This window comes from Stomoxys calcitrans, chromosome 3 (genome assembly GCF_963082655.1).
Source record: "Stomoxys calcitrans chromosome 3, idStoCalc2.1, whole genome shotgun sequence".
NCBI classification, from domain to species: Eukaryota; Metazoa; Arthropoda; class Insecta; order Diptera; family Muscidae; genus Stomoxys; species Stomoxys calcitrans.
The window spans coordinates 181,635,398-181,641,268 of NC_081554.1; positions in this window are offsets into that span (position 1 = coordinate 181,635,398).

Here is a 5,871-nt window from a genome sequence, read left to right on the forward strand (position 1 = left end):
ATTGGAAAAACCCCTCGAGTTCTCAAATTCCAAGGCCCAGATTCCCCACAACCATTGGAAGCAGGTACATTAATCTAATCAATATTCGTCTAAGACCCATAAAGTATATATATACCTGATCGTCTCGTCGCTCGGTGTCGATCTAGCCATGTCCGTCCGTCTGTCTGTCGAAGCTAGCGGCTTATTTGTCACAGATACTAACTTTTAATGTAGTTCTTTGGAGATTACAAATGGACTATAACGGTTTTGATTTATATATATATATATATATATATATATATATATATATATATATATATATATATATATATATATATATATATATATATATATATATATATATATATATATATATATATATATATATATATATATATATATATATATATATATATATATATATATCTCCCATATAAACCGATCTCCCGATTTGACTTCTTGAGCCCTTGGAAACAACAATTTTTGTTCAATTTGGCTAAAATATTGCATAACTGTGCCTAGTACGGTCCAAATCGGTCCACAGCCTGATATAGGTCATATATAAACCGATCACCCGATTTGATTTCTTGAGCCCCTGGAAACGACAATTGTTGTCCGATTTAGCTGAAATTTGGCAGGTGGTATTATTTTATGAATTCCAACATATGTGCCAAGTGCAGTCCAAATCGGTCTATAACCTGATATAGCTCCCATATAAACCGATCTCCGGATTTGACTTTTTGAGCCCCTGGAAACCACAGCTTTTGTCCGATTTGGCTAAAATTTTGCAGATAGGGTTCTGCTGCGACTTTCAACTATTTTGTGAAGTACGGTTAAAATCGGTCTATAACCTGATATAGCTCCCATATAAACCGATCCCCCGATTTGACTTTTTGAGCCCCTGGAAACCACAGCTTTTGTCCGATTTGGCTAAAATTTTGCAGATAGGGTTCTGCTGCGACTTCCAACTATTTTGTGAAGTACGGTTTAAATCGGTCCATAACCTGATATAGCTTCCATATATACGGATTTCCCGATTTGATTTCTTGAGTCCTTACAAGCCGCAATTTTCGCCCAATTTGGCTAAAATTTTGCATGTAGTGTTCTGTTATGACTTTCAATATCTGTCCCAAGTACGGTGCAAATCGGTCTTTAACCTGATATAGCTCCCATATAAACCGATCCCCCGGTTTGACTTCTCGAGCCCTTACAAGCCGTAATTTCTGTACAATTTGGCTGAAATGTGCAACGTAGTGTTTTATTATTGCTTTCAAAAACTGTTCCAAGTATAGTTCGAATCGGTCAAAAACCTGATATAGCTCCCATATAAACCGATCCCAAGGTTTGACTTCTTGAGCCCTTACAAGCCGCAATTTTTGTCCGATTTGACTGAAATTTTGCATGTGATGTTCTGTTATGACTTTAAACAATTGTGCCAAGTACACTCCAAATCGGTCAAAAACCTGATATAGCTCCCATATAAACCGATCCCCAGGTTTGACTTCTCGAGCCCTTACAAGCCGCAATTTTTGTCCGATTTGGCTGAAATTTTGCATGTGATGTTCTGTTATGACTTTAAACAATTGTGCCAAGTACAGTTCGAATCGGTCAAAAACCTGATATAGCTCCCATATAAACCGATCCCAAGGTTTGACTTCTTGAGCCCTTACAAGCCGCAATTTTTGTCCGATTTGGCTGAAATTTTGCATGTGATGTTCTGTTATGACTTTAAACAATTGTGCCAAGTACAGTTCGATTCGGTCAAAAACCTGATATAGCTCCCATATAAACCGATCCCCCGGTTTGACTTCTCGAGCCCTTACAAGCCGTAATTTCTGTACTATTTGGCTGAAATGTGCAACGTAGTGTTTTATTATTGCTTTCAAAAACTGTTCCAAGTACAGTCCGAATCGGTCAAAAACCTGATATAGCTCCCATATAAACCGATCCCCCGGTTTGACTTCTCGAGCCCTTACTAGCCGCATTTTTTGTCCGATTTGGTTGAAATTTTGCATATGGTGTTCTGTTATGACTTTTAACTACTAGTCGATTTGGATCGATCTATAACCTGATATAGCTCCCATATAAACCGATCTCCCGATTATCCTTGTTCGGTTCATAGCTGCTTTAATTTTTCCTGGTTTGGCAGAAGTTTGGTATGTAGAATAAATTTGTGCCCTTTAACAAAATTTATTTTGTATACATTTTTAGCAAAGTCCATGGTGGTGGGTTCCCAATATTCGGCCCGGCCGAAGTTAGCACACATTTACTTGTTTTTGCTTCATATGTCCCTTAAACCCCTATATGAAGCCTCCATGGCAAATTTACCAAAAAAATTTTTTTTGGTAAATTTGCTTTTTTTTTGCTTCATATGTCCCTTAAACCCCTATATGAAGCCTCCATAGCAAATTTACCAAAAAATTCCGATTTTGAAATCTTCTTTGCCCGATAGGGATATTTTGAGGATTTTTGTAAAACAATCGGGCAGATTTTTTTTTTGGTTTTATAGAATTTTTTGTCTGCAAAACTCGTAGGATTTTTTCAATCTGTATCAGACAACAAGGGCTATATGGGATCTTGCTCCGCTTCCCTTTGCTTACTTCAAGATCCGACGCCCGTTTCAAGCAGCCCCTTACCTGGGAGCAGACAACATCAGCGTCTATTCTTAGATTTGATCAGGCCATTATTTAAAGGGGCCAATAACACGCTTTATCGTTTCGAGTATCATTGCCCTCTTAGTATTTAAGATAGAGTTAGTGCTACCTGACTTCTCACTGAGACTTTCCTTAAGAAAATGTAGAACTCATCTGTCTCTATCTAAATGAACCCCACTGTATACGAAATAAAATCCCATTAAATCAATTAAAAATCTGACGCCAAAAAAGGGACTTTGTCGAAACAATGAAGGTAAAAAAAACCAACCACATGAGAGTCAATCAATAAATGTTGGTTAAACGGCGTTTTGAAATGTCAATTAATGTTACGCACTTTCTATATCACCCATTCAATAGCCTACGGCTGTGTGGTTATCATTAACCTCCCTAGGTTGATAGAAAATCACCAACAAAGCTTTGCAGTCATGTTTCAAGCATTGTGTCTAGTGACAGTTTTCCATGCAGTATTTCTTCCGTGGCAGTTTATCACGTGTCAGGAAAACAAAAATTTTTCAGAATATTTTTCAAATGGCAAAGATGCACATCTGAAATGGCATTATGAGACTTTGTTAAGTGCCATAGGAGAAGAGAAATCATACGAGTCGTTGTGCTGATTATCCAACAGCAAGAATACAAGGAAAATGAAATATTGGAAATATTCACTAAATACCGGGCAGATAAGTTGCCAAAATCTATGACTATGGCTAAGGGCTGTCAAACCAGTTACAAGTCTCTCTTCAATTCGAAAATTCTTGCCATTATTTTAATGACAGAGGCAGTGGATTAAACTTTAATGCCTACCCTAGCCCAAATATTGGATTATATGTGGCATTGCAGAATTTTAGCGGTATTTACAAATGTCTTTAACTCCCAATTTGTTATCAACAAAATGCTTAACTTAAGTGAAACCTTTAAGCTGACAAATGTCTTAATGGATTTCCATCTCAACCCGATTAACTCTTCGCTTAAGCTAACACCTGTATTGCATAGACTTAAGCCTTATCCCAAATATCACTGGCAGCTGGTAACATCCTGGGGTGACAAACAGCATCCCCTATATCCTCAACATTGGCTGGACCTGCACAACAAAACCCTGGTGACATATCCAGATCAATGGGTTCCCAAAACCTTGGTGTATGCCGATGAACAAGGAGAACTTCACATCAGCGGCTATGTGGGCCTATTTGTAATGGCATTTGCCGAGCACTACAATGCCCATTTACAGATGCATTAACACCTTGATCGAAGGTAATGTGGTGCACTTTAAAGACATTGCCAAAATGGTAGGGAATGGTCTGTTAGATGTACCCATGTCAACCGAGGGTGGTGGTTCTGGCTCTTCTGGCAAAATATGTCCGATTACATTTTGGTTAATAGTGCAAATTTTATGGTACCCCTATCGTCTCAGTTAAGCATCAGGGAAATTTTTGCTCTACTCTTGGATGGCTATTTCTTTGGTTGCTTTCTAGTCTTCTCTCTGCTGCTCTCGTTTGTCCTTGCCCTAACCGATCTCGGTGTTTCGAGGTGTTACAAACGGAATGACTAGATGAGTATTCCCCCATCTTATGGTTGTGTTTATATAAATGCATCGAGCACCACCACACCAGTAGAAGATGAACCATGCTTTTATAACAGCGAAGGATGATCAAATAAAAGTTCGGAGAAATCATTTCGAAAATTATTATTCATAATCCTCGAAGAAATCAAACTCTCAATTGATATCTTGAAGAACGGTAAAGCGGCCGGAAACGACGGTTTACCGACAGAATGTATAAAGGTTTGCCATGACATTATGGCAGACAAGTTATACCCTCTGTTAAGGCAAATTCGGGATGAGGAAGCTATTCCATAAGACTGGTAGGAGTCAATTATTGTAAAACTTCCTAAGATGGGTAGTGGAACAAAATATGTTAATTGGTGGGGGATATCGCTGCTACCAACAGTTTTGCAAATATTCAACCAGGTTCTATTAAATCGAATACCTGACCCACTAGAAAAAAACGCTACGAAGGAACTAGGCCGGTTTCAGAGCGGGCTAATCATATATAGATCATATATGCACAACCAGAATCATTTAACAGCAATCAATCGAATCGAATCGAACTGGTATCTACAATATTTGGCATTCATAGATTATAACAAGTAAGAGCGTGCTAAGTTTGGACGGGCCGTATCTTATATACCCTCCACCATTGATCGCATTTGTCGAGTTCTATGCTAGGTATCTCTTTTTAGACAAACATATAATATTGAATAAGAACTGTTATGCTATTGGAGCTATATCAAGTTATAGTCCGATTCGGCCCATAAATGAATGTTGACCATTGTGGAAGTCATTGTCTAATATTTCAGTTCATTCGGATAAGAATTGCGCCTTGTAGGGGCTCAAGAAGCAAAATCGCGAGATAGGTTTATATGGGAGCTGTATCAAGCTATTGATCGATTCGGACCATATTAGACACGTATGTTGAAGGTCATGAGAGAAGCCGTTGTACAAAATTTCAGCCCAATTCGGATGAGAATTGCGCCCCCTAGAGGTTCAAGAAGACAAGATCCCAGATCGGTTTATATGGCAGCTATATCCGGTTCTTTATCGATTTATGCCATACTTAGCACCAGTTATTGGAAGTCATAACAAAACACCTCATGCAAAATTTCAGCCAAATCGGATGAGAATTGCGCCTTCTAGAGGCTCAAGAAGTCATGATCCAAGATCGGTTTATATGACAGCTATTCCAGATTATGAACCGATTTGAATCATACTCAGCACAGTTGTTAAAAGTAATACCAAAACACTATGTGCAAAATGTGTTCAGTGAAATCGGACGAGAATTGCGCCCTCTAGAGGCTCAAGAAGTCAAGATCCCAGATTGGTTTATATGGCAGCTATATCGAAACATGGACCGATTTAAACCATACTTAGCGTAGTTGTAGGAAGTGATACCAAAACACTACGTGCAAATCGGATAAGAATTGTGCCCTCTAGAGGCTCAAGAAGTCAAGACCCGATATCGGTTTATCTGGCAGCTATACCAGATTATGAACCGGTTTGAACCATACTTAGCACAGTTGTTGGATATCATAACAAAACACGTCGTGCAAAATTTCATTCCAATCGGATTAGAATTGCGCCTTCTAGAAGCTCAAGAAGTCAAGACCCAAGATCGGTTTATATGGCAGCTATATCAAAACATGGACCGATATGGCCCATTTACAATTCCAACCGACCTACACTAAT